The 19,796-nt window shown below is 46.3% G+C and overlaps 1 pseudogene; it reads right to left on the bottom strand.

The window, feature by feature from the left end:
* Window positions 1–18,328: 18,328 nt before the first annotated feature.
* LOC149524511 (small nuclear ribonucleoprotein F pseudogene) lies at window positions 18,329–18,694 on the bottom strand (annotated as a pseudogene).
* Between the last annotated feature and the right edge of the window lie 1,102 nt (window positions 18,695–19,796).

Here is a 19,796-nt window from a genome sequence, read left to right as displayed (position 1 = left end):
ACAAGGTTCAGGCAGTAACAGGAACACTATTACAGTCCTTGGATGAGTAAGTCACATTTGCATAAGCATCACTGGTTTACTAGCAGAATGTTTCCTATGATTAAGAAGAAAATGCTATACAGAACTAACCTACTTCAGTCTTGGCCAACTCTTCTTGGCACGTGTACCTCTGCAGAATAAGAATGAGGTTAGCCAAACTATCTGCTTAGGGTACTACTAGCTGCATAATAAATCATTCTTTTTAACATAAATTCCTTAATACATATAGAAGGGTACTTTAAATTGATTTTCTAATCCTATATTACCATCAGTTGCTTTATAGTCATTGTATCCATTGCTGTTTTAGCAGCATTGATTATTTTGGGCTAAAAGAAAAATCACTTTGGTTTTATTGTTACTATTAACGTATCCAATCCTGTATCATAAATTCACAATGAAGTCAGTGATAATGTTGCAGGATCAACCCAGATTTTTCACTGGATTATGTAGATCATCACAGAAAGACCAGGTGATGTGCAAGGTTTTGTAGGTCCCTCTTGCTATGGAGTCCTGGAACTGATTGGAATCTTACCAATAAAGAAGCAAAGCAAGTAATCAAGGCTGAACACTGCATCACTTGAATCATTTCCTTAAGATTTACTCAACAAAAACTAGGAGGCATTAATCACCCTCTTCCCCCCAAAAATTATATAAATACAGAAGATACAAATGCTAATTTTTAAACACGAAATCTAGTTTCACAGGGTATGCTGGAAAAACTCTCATTGAAACCAATAGGGAACTTTTTTACATAAAGTATAAGGAAGAAAGCCCTCTAAAATATTTCTTTTCAATTCACCATGGCTGAGGATATATAAGATCCAAAGGAGGAGGACAATGAGTGAATACATCTAACAAGTCCCATTTTGCTCCTACTTCTGCTTTGTATTTGGGATTAATTTATTTTTATTTGGAAGACCAGGATGGATTAGAGCTATTTTTTTCTGGGTATATGGGTGGGTAGAGATTAAGAAGCTGTCCTCCTCTCTTGAAAAAGGGGCAACATCCTGAGTCTTTTTCTCCCGGCATGGAAAGAGTAAGGGACAGGTACTAGCTGGTGTCACCTAAAAAGAGCCAAGCCCACTGGTTAATGAACCAAGACAGGAATACTGAATTAAGACCAGACACACTGCATTCTTTTAGAAGCTGTTGTATCTCCCTTCTGCTGGGTTCTACCTCAAGCAACTCAAATACCAAACCAGAATATTCCTAGGAACCACACCTGAATCAGGTTTCTTCTACCTACTCCTTCCTCTCTTCCCAATACCCTCAAATGACTGCGAAAGCAACAATAGAACACAAAGGCTGTGTCTACACTGGCAAGGTTTTCCGGGAAAACTTGCCAGCTGTCTACACTGGCCGCTTGAATTTCCGGAAAAGCACTGATGATCTAATGTAAAATCATCAGTGCTTTTCCGAAAAAACTATGCTGCTCCCGTTCAGGCAAAAGTCTTTTTCCGAAAGACTTTTGCCCGAAAGGGCCAGTGTAGACAGCACAGTAGTGTTTTCCGCAAAAAAGCCCCGATCGCGAAAATGGCGATAGGGGCTTTTTTGTGGAAAAGCGCGTCTAGACTGGCCATGGACGCTTTTCCAGAAAAGCGTCCTGCCAATCTAGATGCGCTTTTCCGAAAATGCTATTAACGGAAAACTTTTCAGTTAAAAGCATTTTCAGAAATTCATGCCAGTGTAGACGTAGCCATAATGTATACAAATAAAGAGAATGTGTTGACATACAATGTGTTATTTTAAATGCTATGGTCTACCATAGTATCTTTGCCTACTCCATGGCCGTCTAGTAGCCCAGGCAGGGGGCCAGGCATGGCTCCACCCACACTCTGCCCCCTGAACCAGGGGCACCATTTCGAGTGCCTGGGGGGGAGGCAGCAGCTGAGAACTCCAGGATGTGGCTAGCTTTTCATCCTGTTCCCCAGCCCCTAAGGGAGTGAGGGGAAAGTGCTTGCATTCCATGCATTCCTCTCACACCTGGCTGGTGAGCACTTTCCTCTCACTCCCTTGAATGGGATGAAAAGCTAGCCACATACTGGAGCGCACACTGGGGCAGCCTTGTACATTCTGTTCATTCCCCTGAAGCATCTGGCATTCACCATTGTTGGAGGACAGGATACTGGGCTAGAAGGACCATTGGTCTAGCCCAGTATGGTCCTTCTACATACAAAGAATTCCCAAACTAATAAGTTACTGGACAAAGAAAAAAAATCCCTGACTTCACTTACTCCAGTGTAAACGTGGAGTTACTCCACTGACATCAATAGAATAGCTCTAGATTTATACCAGTATAACTGAGGTGAGCATTAGTCCTCTTACTTTTGAATCATTATTCTATGGAGGGATGGGGAAGCTTGAGATAAGTATTATCTATGGTCTTGGATCAACATATTACAAGTAAATATCATTACTGCATCTGGAGAATAAAATCTAGACAAAGCACACAAGCTGTTGTGATACCTCTGCATAATGTGATGAGTCAGTTGTAATGTAGTACAGGAGGTGAAAATCCATTTGAGAGTATTCTGGCTCAGGGGCTCATCCTTCCACTTGCTGTATTTCAAAACCATACACAGCATCCAAAGTGCTGAGATCCTCCAATTTCACCCCAAAGGGCAATTATCAGAAGTCTGTTCTTAAAATTATTGCAGAAGATTCCAAGACAGAGTCAAGGCACATTGACTGCTGGGCATGCGTTGGCCTCCCACAAGATACTAGACACAGTGGGCCCCCAAGTAATTGCTGTCCAATTCCACCATTGGGATTGATGCAATGAAGCAGTTTTATCAGTTGAATAATTCACTGTTGACTTGTAAGACAGACAATGAACAGAGCAAGGTTGCCAGCTATTTATCTTCATTATCTTTTGTTAGCTTTCATGCTCATTAGTTAAAATCTAAAGCCTCTCCTTTTCCTTCCAGATTTGTTTACAGCAACAGAGAGAAAATGAAACACTAGATTAGAAATACCAAAAAATCATGCCTGCCAAAAAGCATTTTCACACTAAAAAACGCACCCCATCGTAGTCATGAATCTGTTTAACGCTTGATTTCTATCCAACAGAACAGTGGAAACATGGAGGATGTGTCAAGGTTCACTTATCGAGAGACCTAGATTCTGTAGCATGTTTTTGCAAATGAAAGAGATTATGGAGAATGTTTTATTATTTTTCCAATATTAATTTGTTTTGTACTACTCTTTAATGGAAAGGACTGATAGCACAAATCTTGTACTAACCTCAGCTGTGTCAAAGTATCTTGCTCCTGACTTTTAACACTCCTATATCAATCCTGAACTTCTTCAGCAAAGAGTGCCTAAGTGTGAATTATAAGAGGCTTGATTTTTTAAATGGACTGCAATCTTGGTTAAAAGTAGAGATAAACCCAAACCAGAACTTCTAACCCTAACTCCTGCCTCCATTATCCTGCCCAGAGAGTAGTGACATTTAGCTTCAGCTCCTTGGATCTAAATCTGTCCATACAGTTTTGGCTGCATGTCAAACTCAAACACGGAAAATTAATTTTCTTCGTCTGGGCTGTATATAGTCTGAAGCAGTAGAACTCTCATGAAGATAGCTGATCTCACAAGAGGAAGTGATATGAGTTGGACTTACAAGCTGGCGTGAGTCCTTGGGAACACGAGACTGTAGTGAGCACTCCCAGAACACAGAGGTTGGTATGTATGTGGCTATTGCTACTTTTGCACAGAGACATGGTCCTGGAAGGTGGCACTTGTGCAGCCGGATGCTGGCGGTTACTGGGAGCTGATCCACAGCAGGCCCAGACTAGACCCCTTCATGGTGAGGTGCCTCACAGCCCTGCATACTCCTGGGGAGCATCACAGCCAACCCGGTTCCTACCTTGACACCCCACCTTATCACAACTCCATGTCAGCCCCCCCCCACACACACCCTGCACTTCTTTCTCCCAAAACTGGTTCCTAGTCTCTCTCCTTGCCCCGTCTGCCACAGTTTCCCCCTAGCTCCTCATCAGATCTCAGAGTTCCCCTCCCGCAAGCAATTGGCTTCCATTTCCCTTCCCACTGCCTCCATCATTCGTTCTGGTCTTTTAGCCCATCCACTCCCAGTCTCCTCCTGTAATGGAGTTAGGGTTACCAGTGGTGTCATTGTGGGATGAGGTCTCTGGGTTACAATTCTCCACCATCTCCAGGGTCCCTTGCCACTGGCTGCTCCAGCACGGTGGCAGTCTCTCTTTCAGTAGTTAGATTCTCCGGCCAAGTCATTATGGAAGTGGTCTCTTTCCTGGGATAACAGAGTCTAATAAAATATAGCAAAAAGAGAGGTTCTGGTCCAGCTCTTGAAGGCCTCACATACTTACTTCATGGCTATCAGTAGCTTTATCAAAGTGGGGAAGGTTATGCGCCCTTTTTGGCTGGCTGGTTGGGACATTTTGGCTTCCCCTCATCAATATCAAACACCCAGAAGTGCGCCAAAGCTGCATTCCTACTACGTATTTTCCCAATCCACTATCAACCCAAGAAAAGATACAACAAAGAGTCCTTAAAACTGTAAGAACAAGCTAGTCCCCTGACCAGGGCCTGGGGTTGCTGCCACTTGCAGATCACCCTCCTTCCAACAAGAACTCCCACTGATGACCGCTCTATCTGATGACCTCTCGGAATAGGTCCATGCCCCCGTCCTATGTGCTCTTCCACCTCCATTCCCAGCCATCTTACTGTTCCCCCTACTGTGACTGGTGTGTTGGGGCAAAGCTCAGAACTAGGGATATTAAGTTTAGTTTAATCAACTAATCCATTAGTTGATGGATTTTCCATCGACTAGTCGATAAACAGGGAGCGACAGTAGGATTAGCTCCTGGGCTGGGCGCTAACCCTGATGCAGCTCTGTCTTTTAAATGGATTAAGAGCCTATCAGCTCTTAATCCGTTTAAAAGGCTAAAGCACAGCAGGAGGGACCAAGCGTGAGCCAGGACAGCTGATTCCTGGCTCATGCAGAGTCACCCTGCTGCGCACTAGCCTTTTAAAGAGGCTCTTAATCCATGTAAAAGGCTGCTGTGCAGTGGGGGGAATCCTGCGTGAGCTGGGAATCAGCTGTCCCGCTTCATGTTGGGTCCCCACAGCTGAGCTTTAGCCTTTTAAATGGATTAAGAGCGTGTCGGCTCTTAGTACCATTTAAAAAGCAGAGGTGTGTCTGGGACTAGGCATGAGCTGGGAATCAGCTGATTCCTGGCTTGCACCTGGTTCCCGCTACTCCCTGCCTCTCCTGTTCCCTGTGGAGACTGTGCTGGAAGAAACCAGTTTTTAAGCCAGCTCCCTCCAGCACTGGCTCCTGCTCCCCCCGATAAAGGCAGCAAGGCGTGGGGGTAAGCGACTAGTGGAGGGACTAGTCACTTACATCCCTATTAAGAACTGCTACTTAACCTCTTCTGTCCCAGCGCTGAAGGGCCAGCTCCACCTTCCCCTTAGCCCCGCGTGTGTCCGTGAGGAATTGGTAGAGCTCGGCCTACAGCGCTGAGGGGGTGCCGGACTTTTCCTCCGTCTGGGCCCCGTGTTAAATCTTGCAGAGCACGGTGATGCAAACAGGGATCTGATCCCTGGCACAGCACTAGGAATGACAGCGCCGCGCTGCCCGTCTCCAACCCCGGTGAAAGAGCGGGCGGCGGGGGGAACATGGCAGCCCCTAGTGAATTAGGGTATGTCTACACTACCCCGCTAGTTCGAACTAGTCGGGGTAATGTAGGCATACCGCACTTGCAAATGAAGCCCGGGCTTTGAATTTCCCGGGCTTCATTTGCATGAAGCCGGGCGCTGCCATTTTTAAATCCCGGCTAGTTCGAACCCCGTGCTGCGCAACTACGCGCAGCACGGAGTGGCTAGTTCGGATTAGGCTTCCTAATCCGAACTAGCTGTACTCTTCATTCCACGAGGAGTACAGCTAGTTCGGATTAGAAGCCTAATCCGAACTGGCTACTCCATGCCGCATGTAGCCACGCGACACGGGGTTCAAACTAGCCGGGATTTAAAAATGGTGGCGCCCGTCTTATGCAAATGAAGCCCGGGAAATTCAAATCCCGGGCTTCATTTGCAAGTGCGGTATGCCTACATTACCCTCCTAGTTCAAATAAGGAGGGTAGTGTAGACATACCCGTAGAGACTGGGGACACGAATACCACCCCCTGAGGGACGCCCACAGCTAGTGGGAATGAGACGGTCCCCATGTGGGTAGCAATGACAACAAGATGTGGGGACGCTGGAGGAGGAGGGGGAGCAGGCATTACCGTAAGGGCAGGAGTTGGGGGAGAATGGGGAGAAGGTGATGGGGAAGCAGATATTGTGATAGGGGCAGGAGAAGGGATGGGTTCAGGGCTGGGGTGGGTCAGGCACGGTGTGGGGGGGAACGGTACCCATAGGAGAGGGGTCAGGAATGGGGGAGGACTCAGGGCTGGAAATTGGCTCATAGAGGCTCGCTGGCGGAGGGTCATCCTCCCCCTGGGTGTGCGGGGTCAGACCCAGGGCCTCGATCTCTTCAAAAATGGACCTAAGCTCCATCCCCTCGGCCCCACAGGCCTCCCCGCCGGTCACCGAGGCAATAATTACCTTGGCGGTGGCAACAGGGGCCTCAGCTGGTACCAGTGCCGGGGAGCTCCACCTGCGGCCACCCCATGGATAGGCTCCACTGGGGGTCCCCCCTCACTGCCACAGCTTCCTCGGCCGGCGCCTCCTGCTGACACTCGCCGAGGGTATTCTAGGCAGTGCTGGCCCCCCTTGGGATTTTTCAGAGGGGGGCCTTTCCACCCTCCTCATCAGAGAGGGGAGATTGAGCCCATGGACTGCGGGCTCGGCCCTTCCCCTGAATGAGCATCCAGCCCTCTGAGGTGGAGGTTGAGGGCTGTCCAGCAGGGTAAGGCCAGGGGGGTGTAGATGGTTTTCGAGGGGAGTGATGAGGCAAGGGGGGGTAGGGAAACCTCCCCCTGGGGGGAGCCCTCTCCCTCGCCCAGCAGCAACCACGCCACCCTCTCCTCCTCAGGCCCCATGGAGACAGATGGAACAGAGGTGGGGCTCGCCCAGGCACGCCTGAAGAGGTGCATCTGGCTCCCAAGCAGAGCTGACGGTTGGAGAAGGGGCAGCCGCCGAGGCCGGACTACTAGGGGGGCCAGCAGTGTTGGGGCCGGCACCCTCCCGGGTCCCAGATGCCTCCTCTGACCGGGCCAATGGGCAGTCCCTCCAGACCCTTCTAATGCTACCCTGCTACGTGCTGCCGGCAGAAGGACAGGACGTGGCGGAGGGCAGGGTCCCTACAGCCCAACTGGAGAGGGCTGATAGTGGATACTGGCCTCCCCAGGGTGGAGGGCAGGGTGGGTAGGGGGCAAAGTAATGGGTGCAGGGCAGGGGCTGGCTCCTCCAGCTGCACTGGGCTACAAAGGGGGACTATGGGGCCATCAAGGGGGGATATAATGTGCAGGGGGGGCTAACTAAAAAGGGGGGAAGAGAAGGGGTACTAGTGCTCGGGGCGGGGACCAGGTACTCTGGGTAGAAACAGAGGACTACTGGAGGCTGGGGGAAGGGATAGAGCTGGGTAAGCAAGGCAGGGCAAGGCAAAGCAAGGGCCGGGAGGCAGGACACACACTACATCAAGCTAAGCCCAGCCAGGGCAGGCGACAAACAAACTGGGGCTGGGCAGGTCAGGTCAGCAAACTCAGGGGGGGGGAGGGGGCGAACAGAACTGGTTAACAGGGCGGGGTGGGCAAGCTACTCTGGTGGGGGAAAACAGGGGCAAAGGGGCCCCTCAGACAAACACTGCTGGGAGGGGGCCAAATCCAAGGGGGGGGAAAACACACCCACAAGTGCTTGTGGAGGCTCAGTTCTCGCCCACTGCTGCAGCAGAACAGTTCCAGATGGTAAGGGGGGGGGGGAGTAGCTAGCCCTGCCAAGGGGTGAGTCCAGATGGTGCAAGGGAGTTGATGGAGGGGGTTGTGGGGGTGGTGGTGTTGGGGGGCACTGGACTGGGGGGAGGGCTCTGCTCTTAGCAACTCAGTCCACCACTACCCCAGGAGCAGGTGAAAAAGCTCAGTTCCAGAAAACAAATCCCCTCCACAGTCCAAATGGTGGTCCTCTTCTTTTCCCCCTTGGCGGGGTGTAGGTGGTACAGCAGCAGCAGCAGCAGGCGGCAGGTGACAGCCAGTTGGGGAAGGCCTCTGGGTGGTGGGTGCTGGTGGAGTCTTCTTCCTCTGGAGTGGGGGGGGGGGGAGAAGGGGCAGGCTGGCAGGCCCCTGCTCCTCCCTCAGGCAGCAGCAGCAGCTGGTGGTGGTGGTGAACAGGAGCAGGAGCAGCAGCGTCATCCAGGGGGAGCAGGTCCAGCAGCTGAGGCCTCAGCAGGCAGGCAGTGGCTGGGTAGGGCAGGGAGAGCTCCAGCTGGTGCAGGCAGCCGGAACGGGAGGGGGGGGGGGGGGGGGAGGGGGAAGAAGACAAGAGCAGCATCTGCACCCTGCTCCTTCTCTGGAGTGGTTCGAGTGGCCACCCACTGACCCCGCAGGGAAGACGACCCTCCCAGAGCTGATCAGCTTACATGCTGGGAGAGAGAGGGAGAAGTTGCTAAGCACAAAGCTGCCAATGCGTGAGAGGGGTAATTTTCCCCCCAGTGGCAGTGGTGGCAGCCAGGAGCACTGTGCTCTTAAATTGCTGAGCCTGAAGGCAACTATCTCTCCCCTGTTTTCAGCCCCACTAGGACAGTCCTTCAGGTGCTGGGATGGCAGCACTTTAATGGCAGCTGTGCACCAGCCAGTATAGTCGGCCACTTTCTTACGAATTTGCTGTACCAGCCCACTTTGACCTTCTGCTCTTGAGACATTCGCAAACTACAGTTTTTCAGAGGCTTATTGCTTGGCCAAATCGGGGTGGTTTTTCATGACGTCAAGGGCACGTCTGTGACACTAAGGGCTTCTCTCCACTTACCGAGAGCTCGATCCTGTGGAAATTGATCTTCCAGGGTTTGATTTAGTGAGTCTAGTAAGGACCCGCTAAATCAGGTGCTGATCTCACCCCAAACAACTCTGGTACTCCACCAGGTCATGAGGAATAAGGGAATCTCTCCTATCCACTTCCCATGTGGAATTCCTCTGAGGGGACTCTGCAGAAATTCAACCTAAGGTACGTCAACTCCCGCTACACTATTCATGTAATTGGAGTGGCATATCTTAGGTCGACTTTCTCCCCTAGCATAGACTTGGCCCAAGGCTGCCAACCCTACCAGATTACACATTTCTGTAACAAAGCATTGGGGGTGTAGTGCTTTTCAAAGGAAGATCTCCAAATGTACGTGGGTTAAACATACTTTCCCCAGCTTCATCTTTGGAAAATGGTAGGATTGGTCCTAGCTGAAGTTTATCAAAAATTATTTAGCCTGATGCAAGCACCCAGCATGGCAAATTTCAGCCAAAAAGGTTAGACTTGGACAAAGCCATAAGCAACTACAACAGCATCAGGCAATCTGAACAATGTTACCAATGTAGAGAGATGGCTGCCCCACTGTAACAAGGGAAAGGGTTAAAGCAGGCCAGAGGGTGCCTGCACAAACCCAGCTAGGTTCCTAGTAAATCCCCAGGTTGTCCAGCAGTTTCTGGCTCCAGCCTTTACCTGTCCCAGAGCAAAGAAAGCAAGTACAGAAAGCAACCCAGTTTCTGCATATGAAAATCTAAGTGGTATTAAATATTTTTATGTAGGCAATGAATGTATGGTCTCATGTAATAAGGATAAACGCTGCAGACTGTGTTTATCTGGGAATGTTATATTCCATTGTCCGCAAAAGGTTGTTAATTTTAGGCTAATGGAAAAAAAATCCTCACACATCTGCTGCAATTTCACTGCTGGCCAACAGATGTTGCACTAGTGAGTTCTCATTTGTCACATCTGGCAGAATCTCAAGGTCTGGTATTACATATTCACATTTCTTGGACATAAACAAACCTACTTCCCCTCAATCTTTCTTTCTTTTTGTTGCTTTCTTCTGCTTTCTTTCAGACTGGAAGGAAGCTGAGTAAGATGTTTGTTTTGGGAGAAGAAGAAAAGACCAAGGAAGACTATGCAGGAATTAAAAAGAGCACAACACAGGTTTCAGAGAAGGGCTGCTTTAAAAAAAAATATTGTGACTTATGATTCTCTACACAGGTCATTCCTTCAGAAAACAAAGTTGATGTAAACAGCTGGAGATGGTAACTTGGACCACTGAGAAAAGCAAGATGAATAAAACTTCCTGTTTTCCTCTCCTACACCATCCCACAGAGGGTGGCCTGCAAGGACCCTTTCCAACCCAGATGTTGGATTCCCAAAGGCGTTTTTCATTTCAGCTGAATATCAATTATTCTTTTACACTGTGTGCTTGAACTTGGATTTAGTTACAGCCTGCCACGCTTCACTAAAGGGCCTGCTGACGTATCAAGTCAATGATAAACAATGCTGCAAATCTTGTAAGTGCACGCACTCTGTATCAGCAACCCTTATTCTCGGAGGCCAATAGGCAGCATCTCTTTCAACTCTCCACCTCCGGACCAAGGAGCTTCTCCCTTTCCATTTTACTTTCATTCTTCAAATAAGCTGCTATTTGGTCATTCTAGTACTTTAATTTACTGATATGACAAGAGTTGATTCATAAAATAGTCTGTGACAACAGGCTATGGAAAGCAACTCAGCATCCTTTTTGAGCTTCTCTTATTATTTTGAGTGCCTGACTTCCTATACCTTAAAGTTGCCATGATACTAAAGAGTTGGGTGATCAACACCTTCTGAAAAATCAGGCCCTGATAAGGTGTCTCCAGTTGGGCACCCAAAAATGAAAGCATGAAAAATCTCTAGGAGATTGTTGTTTTAAACATTGGCCTTGGATCATTGCTGCTGCACATTTAAAGAAAGTGTCATTTTATTGAACACCCCAATGGAGCTCTGGTTTAAAACAAAACAAAACACACCCCTCCAGCAATGCTTTGATTAAAATGAGAATCATCAGTATCTGGAGGTGAACTAATCCCACTCTGTCACTGTCTCACCATGATCTTGGAATAGTCACTTAACCTCTCTATGCCTCATTGTCTCTGCAAAAGGAAAATGCTAATACTTTTGAAAAGTATTTTGAAATCCTTGGATAATGGCTTTACTCTGTCATAAGCACAGTGTGTGATCCTATGTGTCTGGGAAGGAGCATAACCACAAGATGGGAGTCCTACTACCTAAGGTAAGGATTTCAAATACTTTGAAGTAGTTGATCCAAGTCGATTCATATATTTAAAGGCCTCTGTTTGATATTTGGGCTCTCTCCAGTTACACGAGTCAACATTTCCAGTGATGCTGAGCCTTTCATTCAACCATTTGTTCTGGCTCACAATTTTCATTCACCTACTTCAAGAGCACCTTTGACTTCATCTCGGGAACTGGCTGGTTCCCATTGCAGATAAGCTGCCAACAGTTGTCAGATACGTGTCAACAATCATTTTATAATTGAAAAAGTATTTTGAGAATAAAGGCTCCATGAATGTTATTTATGGAGATATTTACCAAGCTGGAATGGAAATGGCAAAAGCAACAGTGCTGCTCCTGCTACATTTGAAGACTCCTCTAAACCCAGACAAATCATTCATTGCAGTCTTCTTTTGAGACATTATCTACTAGTGAAAGAGAGTTGGCTACTTCTGTGAATCTCAATTTTATTGTGGTCCTTGCATCCACAGCTGGCAGAAATTATCAAGGGGACACTACTGCTCCCCTGGAACACAGTGGCAAAACTCCCATATGCTTGCTTCAACATGGAAAATCCTTGGCCAGCTTCTCAACTGGTGTGAATCAGCATAATGCTCCACAGAAATCAATGGACTTCACCAATTATATCAGCTGAGGATCTGACTATTGTTTGTTTCCCTTTAGAAAGAAAGGAAGAACCATCCTTTGATTTACAGCTTTATGTCTACGTACTCTAGCACTTCTCCCACCACATCCCTAAGATGGAGAAATATTTACCAGATAATGTATTGTGAGTGGAGGAACCTGCTAATTGGCTACATCTGTGGATGGAGTTTTCAACTCAAATTGGCCTCACTAAAGCTTTTTTTTAAGCCTTCGATTTACCCATTTTAAAAATGCACATGTGCTCCCTGCTGTTGGCATACTGATATTGCTGCTTTTATTAACAATTAATAACAACAACTCACATTGCATTTTGCTATGCTTCAGAATAAGAAATTTTGGTCACTCCCTATAAGGGTTTACAAAGCATGAAATCTTGAGCAGGAGGCAGAAGTGTACTTTTCTTCAGTATTACATGCAATATTCATGCCACAACAACCTGTGACACATTTCCACTTTCTTTGAAAGAAAAAAAAGTGAGAAAAATCTACACTCACAGAGGGTATGTCTACACTACAAAGTTAGTTCGAACTAACGAACATTAGTTCGAACTAACTTTCATAGGCGCTACAATAGCGCTCCGTTAGTTCGAATTTAATTAGAACTAATGGAGCGCTTAGTTCGAACTAGGTAATCCTCATTCCACGAGGATTAAGCCTAGTTCGAACTAGCTAATTCGAATTAAGGGGTGTGTAGACCCTTAATTCGAACTAGTGGGAGGCTAGCCCTCCCCAGGTTTCCCTGGTGGCCACTCTGGCCAACACCAGGGAAACTCTACTGCCCCCTCCCGGCCCCAGACCCCTTAAAGGGGCACGGGCTAGCTACGGTGCCCATACCAGGTGCAAGCCTGCCAGCACCCAGTCAGCAGACCCTGCACCTGGCACAGATCAAGCCACCCACCCGATGCCCCCCCAGCCATCCCCCTCTTCCTGGGATCAGGCTGGCAGCTCCCGGGAGCTTGCCCGGGACCGCAAGAGGCGGGCACCCGCCTGGGCTAGTGCGGACATTGTGGACCTCGTCCACGATCTCCGCACTAGGCACAGGAAAGTGGCCGGCTTGGCCAGGAGCAGGTGTGCAAGAGAATCAAGGGGGTCCACTGAGACCCCCGACCCTGAGCCCTGAGCTTACAATGGCCGTCCTGGGTCAGACCAAAGGTCCATCTAGCCCAGTAGCCTGTCTGCCGACAGCGGCCAACCCTAGGGACCCTGGAGGGGATGGACCGAAGACAGTGACCAAGCAATTTGTCTTGTGCCATCCCTCTCCAGCCTTCCACAAACCTTGGGCAGGGACACCACTCCTACCCCCTGGCTAATAGCACTCCATGGACCCAACCTCCATGACTTGATCTCACTTCCCTTTAAACTCTGTTCCAGTTCTATCCTTCACAGCCTCCTGCAGCAAGTTCCACAGGTTGACTCTTTGCTTTGTGAAGAACAACTTTCTGTTACTAGTTTGAAGCCTGCTACCCATTCCTTTCCTTTGGTGTCCTCTAGTCCTTCTTTATGGGAACTAATGAAGAACTTTTCTGTATGCACCCTCTCCACCCAAATCCTGCTTTTAGAGACCTCTATCCTGTCCCCCCTCCATCTCCTCTTTTCTAAGCTGAAAAGTCCCAGTCTCTTTAGCCTCTCTTCATATGGGAAAGAAAAACGGGGTAAAAGAAGATGGTGTTTGAAGATCCCACAACAAATGAAGCCCATCACACTCTGAAGCTTACATAGTCTCTAAATTGGGCCCTAAATGGGTCTCGTTCTATGTTACAATTCTGTGGCATTGTAAAATTGCACCAGAAGACATCTTTGTGAACTCTTCCTTCGACTTCCCTTACTCCTCATAAAATGAGGGTAATAGGAGTCAGAGTAAGAAGTTTTTCAGTTTGACATTATTTCAAAATAATGACTTGCTGTGTAGATGAGCATTTTTTTATTCCAAAATAACGCTACTATGTAGACATATCCATGATGTCCTTTCCACCAATCGGTATGCCGGAAGTAGGAGTGGATGCCTTTAGTTTTTCTTTTAAAATCTATTGTATGTATTGTTAGACTAGAGTGGCATCCCAATAGCCATCCCAGGCAACTGAATGGTACCATCTACACAAGTTAAGATTGAGATCGAGATATTCAAATGGATGTGATAAGAGACAGTGCACTTTAGATCCCCCTGGTTCAGCCGTATTTGTTTGGTCACTGGGCTCTCATTGAAACTGGCACCCTCTCTCCGCCATTCCAAGGCAATTCGTTCACTGCTTCTACAAAAACAGAAGGTGAGAAATGAAGATCTGGAATCTATAGTGCTTTGCTTTCATCTGAACTTGGTTAAAACAAGATAAACTGGCTTTTCAATAGCGCAAATTCACTGGTTTACTTTCCAAAGCAGAAATTCAACAGGAAGGAGACAAAGAGAGTCCTAAAATCCAGCAATGCAATTTCAAACATAGTGATAACGCTGCTTAATGTGGCAGGCAAGTTGCAAAATATTTTCGAGTCACTGGCATTTATGGAATCTTTCTAGGATGTATAAACTGTCCTTCCTAACTTTATCAGCAAGATCAACATTTTATAACAGGCCAAACTGAGGCCAAACTCATCACAAGCATAACTCCACTGAATTCAATGTAGCTACATGTTGGCTGAATTGGACACACAAGACTATTTCTGTTAAAACATTTGTGTTGCATAAAAAAGTCTCCGCCTGAGCTTACTTGATTTATACAGATGCATTTTCTGAAACTACACTAAACTGTAAGGTCTAAGGTTTTAAACTACAACTCGTGATCTTTGTCAAACCTTGCAACTCTCAGAAACTTACTGTAAGCTGCAACTTTGTAATCTTTGTAACTCTCAGCTACCTTGCTTGTAAGTAGTATAAGCTTGATAGCTTTTATCACCATGCAATTTTGATAGGTGCCCTGTCCCTTTCCCCCACCCCCAGCCGCCTCCTAATCCTGTTCCCTTCCCATGATGCCCCCTAACCCCCCAGGGGCCCTCCACCACGTGGCTTCCAAGATGGCGGGCTGGCACCATGTTGGACATGCACTTTTCAGGTCAGGGAAACTGGAGGCCGGCGGCTTATCCATCTAAAAAGAAAAGAAAAGGGTAGAGAAAAATGGAATAAGCGTGAAGCTGAAGAAAAACCTAGCACCAAAGAAATAAAAGAAATAGAAGAAAAGGGGGAAATGGAATAAGAGAGAAATGGGGGGGGGAGAAAAAAGGAGGGGAAAGGAATAAAAGTGGTAGGCTAAAAAAGAGAGAAAAACAGAGCAAAACTAGACCAGAGAAATAAAAGAAACAGGAGAAAAGGGGGAAATGGAATAAGAGAGAGAGAGAAGCTGATGAAAAACCTGCACAAGGTGCCCAATGGGGCTCCCACCAGGCATCCTTCCCCAGCAGCAATCGGAAGAGGGAATGGTAGGAGGCAAGATGGAGAGCCCTCGGTACCACTCTTCCCTATAGGAGCGTCCAATAGATTTTCAGCTCCGCCCTTTAGTCGCATCCAATCGAATTTAGTGGTGACCAATGAGAGACCAAGCGGTGTTCTCCATTTCAGAAATTGGTTTATTTGAAAAAAGCCACCTGTTGGCCATTTGTCTTCATGTATAAAAGTTGGCTTTTTTTGCAATGTGTGGTTTTAAGGACAGGCGATACAGCCCTATGGCCAGTCTCTGATACAACCCTATGGCCGGTCTCAAGGCTCTTACAGATGACAAGGAAACTGAGTGCTTTTGGGGCTCCCTGAGGGCTACCTCACTGTCTCAAATAAACTTTTTGTATCCTGAAGAGAGAGAGCCAAAAAAGTGGGGAGCATCAATGCCCATGAAAAAGAAGAGCAGTGGGGGGGAAAACCAATGACCCCTATGGCAGATGAAGAACTGAAGACAATGGTAAGCTGATTTGTATGACTTCATAGCAAAATGTGGACAATTACTTGAGCGGTATACAAATGTTATGTTTTTATAGTAAGCGCTGTAGAAGAAAGAGAGAACACACACGAGGTAGCGGGTCCAGAGAAAGCAGAAGAGAATGCATACGAGGTGATGGTCCCCAAGGAAGAAGAAGAAAACGTATATGAGGACATGGCACCTGAGACGCGGGCCAGTGAGAGCGATAAGGAAAAATCAGTTGATGGCGGCTGAGGGGCAAATAAGCACATCGGCACCCGGTGCAGAGGCAGAAGAGCAGGAGGAGGTAAAAGCAACTTTTATTGTATTTGAGAGAAATGAAATATGGGTCTAGTAGATATCAGGAGTTAAAACTTGTGCTTAATATCAGGTACCTGAAGGCGCAACCGGTTTGTACGGCAATACAGGTTATGACATGGGCGATGGGATGGTTGAGGTAAAATGATTTATTTTTGTGGTAAAATGATGGCCGAAAAAAAAGTGAGAGGTGTTTTTTTTCTGCGTTTCCTAATCTTTTAAAGAATAGGAAAAACAAAAGGGCTATTAGTATAAAAGAATGAGTTTGAACAGATACAGGGCCTTCTTTCTGCTCTAGCAAACAGAGATGAAATTTTGATTGAGGGGGGACAATCCTACAGAGGCATTGGACAGTCCTTTGCCTATGAGGGCTGCCAGAAGACTGATGTCTGATTCCTGGTATGTTTAAGCCTGCTTATTGGTTTTATTACGTTTTTCTCTGTAAATACTTTTATCTTAAGAATAAACGTGCTTGATCGGAGTTGTGTGGTAACTGCTGGCAATATGTTCTTGCCGAGAACATGGCCATCGGTTAATATTGGTTTGCTGTGGATATTACAGTGTAAATAATGTGATAGCATGGCCTAAAAACCCCTGATCAGAAGGGAGCCAGAAAAAAAAGTCCCTGCTAAGAGACAACTGTTTGCTGGAGAGCTGGCTGGGGATTTCTGGGATAGACCACAGAGTTGCAATTACCTTGAAACTGACACAATGCACACAGGTATTTGAGCTATACAATTGTAATCCCCAGGCTCTGAAAGAAATTAGTTGCTTTCTTTTGAGCTTACATGGTTCGCTTTCACCTGTAACAAGATTGGGTTATAAACCAGGGACAATATTGAAATGTTTTTGTTCATTCTGCAGTTTTAATTTCTCCATAGCTTTTTAGAAGCTACATTTTTGGCTTCAGCACAGATTGTAAAATGCGAACCAATCATCTTTTCAGACAATATGCTTTTTTACAATGTATTTACTGTGTAATTATTTGCATTTTAAACCTTGTTCAGGTCATCTAGCTTTAGAGGTAGAGATGGTAATTTAGGGCCAGTTCCACCAGTTCCAGCTATGAAGTGAATACTACTCTTATTTTAATTGCTCTTATTTATGTCACTTGTTTAAGTGCACAATCTCCTCTGTCATTGTTCAGCTTTTTCTACAGTCAGACACAAGAAATGAATTAAAATGACCTAATGAGGTCAGTATACTGGCTTAATTTTTCCCAAGTTTTACAACTAATTCCCTGCAGCTGTATGTAAAGAACCTTTCTGCAGGGAATCAATGTCTTCTAGGTTTTTCTGTCCCAGAACACGTGCTATTTCAAAACATCACCAGCTGTCTATCGATCTCCATTTCGTGCTTAAACCAAAACCATATGGCAAACCAAGATAAAGGAATCCTTTAAAAAAAAAAAGTGATGCTGAAAGCTCTCAGGTGATCCAGTCTTGAACTTTAATAAAAGACAAATTAAAAAAAAGTGGCAGCAGACCAGAGTTCCCAAATACTAAAGTTAAGTTTTGTAAATGGAGTGGGGGGAGGGAGGGATGTGTGGAGAGGAAGAGGTCAGAGGGGAGGGGAGAACTTTGCAAAATGCTCCAGCAAGAGAGACAGAGCTACAATGAGCAGTTTGGCATTGATTCCAACTCAGGTGAACAAGGCCTTGTGGGCTCACAAGCACAGTACAGACCCAAGACTCCATTCACCCACTGATTACTTCAGCTAGGTGCTGCTGACATTCTCACTCAGCATTCTGCTCTGGTCTTGCTCTCAAGCAGCCTGTTAACATTTCTAAAACAGGGCACCAAATCAGTTTGGAGGAAACACTGCAAAAGCAGAGGAGCATTTCTGTGAACTGGGTGCCAAATGGGCTGCAGTGGGAGAGGGAGACAAGAGAGTATGAAGTTAGGATATATCAATTACTCAACTTGAAACAGGGACAGAGGAGACCAGATGTGAAGGTGCTTCCCAGAGTATAAGACCTGACAAACTAGCGCAACTAGATATTAACACAGTTATGAGAGACAAACCCCAGGACTGAGCATTTAAGAACATGTTCACACAGAAAGCACTTTTGGGGGCTGAGAAATGTGAATTAACTATACCAGAAATGGAGTGCAAACCAAATTCCAAAGCCAAAACAAGAGCCACTGCAAAGACATACTCCACGCCTTGCCCTTAACCGTAATCCTTTTTAAAAATTGAAAAAAAAAACCCATACATTTATTTTCCACAAATATACAATCTTATTCGCTCATTTCCCCCATCTTCTTCTACTACTCCTCTGATGTACAGGGCATTATTGCACCTTATCAGAACTTCACCAAGGTGTCCAAACAATGCACTGTTTATGTATTCTTCTGTGTTTGCAAGCTGCATGTTCAGATTGCCATTGACAGACACCAGGTAGCCCTTGTACTTCATCCCTCACTTCAGCTTCCCCATCACTGGCTTCCCTGTCAGCCCATTCAGGAAGAGCTTGGGGTTCAGGGCAAGCTCACAGTAATGTGGCCTGGCACAAAGCAGCCTCTGAGCAAGAGTTCTGGGACTCTGTAGCCTCTCAGTCACCCTCTTCCTCCAGATCTCCATTCACTCTCAGGACAGTAATATAGTCCATAATGTATTTCTGCAAAGTCTGCAAGAATCCACTTGTAATATATCAAGGAGTTAAGCCAGCAAAAACAGATTTGATTGTCATCTCTACAGTTAGGCTGAAGAAACAGAAACGCACACAAGGAGGCATGTTCCTTGGAACACATTCATGGTATATTATCACCAGTGAACTATGCAGGCCTTGCAGAAATGTGATCTGCAGGAAATGATCTTCCTCACCAGACTGAGCCCAGTTTTGTGCATGCCAACATGCACAGACAAACATGGCTGCACAGCCCCTCTACTAGCCTATGATCAGAGCAACTCTTATGTGGAGCTTCATAGCCTTTTGGTGTATGCGCTTTCAGGAGGGCTAAGAACTACAAGAAGTTTCTTGCTTCTTTTTTTGCTCCTCTCCCCCCTTCTCCCCCACACACTGAGGACCTAGAGTGGCACTGATTGCTTCTGGAAAAGTCAGAATAGTTGATTACAACCACTGATTTCTTAATCTTACAGAAGAAACTAAATAATATGCTTATAAAAAGAATAGTGTTTCCATCCTATAGTCTCATCTCTACAATTAGACTGAAGAAAACACACACACACACACACACACACACGTTTGTTGGAACACATTCATAGTGCATTATTCCCAATGAATTATGTGGACCTTGCAGGAACACTGAATTCTACTGTTCTTTTCTTAAAACACTGCGGTTAAAACATGAAAACTAATTCTACCCAAAATAGTCATTGTTCTGGATAACATTCCTCTCTACTATTATCACTTCAAGACATTCATTTTCTGTCTCATTTACATTCAGAGCAGCCCCACATATAGGTACTCATCAGTGGAACTCCGATCTTGATAAGGCCCTCAGGGCATTGCGACTATAAGCAGAAAACCCACAGAAAGAAACATCAAGCTGGCTCTGAGCAAAGGAAGCTTAGGTGCATCAAGCTGTTGGCTACCCAGAATGGCTTTGCTATTTGGGACTTACTGGGTACAGGAAGATTACCAGGTGTTACTCAGGTCCTCAACTCAAATAAGTTTTGTTTTCCTTTATTGAAATCATTGCTTAGGTGGGGCTAGGAATAA

This window comes from Pelodiscus sinensis, chromosome 4 (assembly GCF_052426305.1).
Source record: "Pelodiscus sinensis isolate ZL-2025 chromosome 4, ASM5242630v1, whole genome shotgun sequence".
NCBI lineage: Eukaryota > Metazoa > Chordata > Testudines > Trionychidae > Pelodiscus > Pelodiscus sinensis.
The sequence above is the reverse complement of the archived record's forward strand: the minus strand, read 5'-3'. Positions and strand labels throughout refer to the sequence as shown.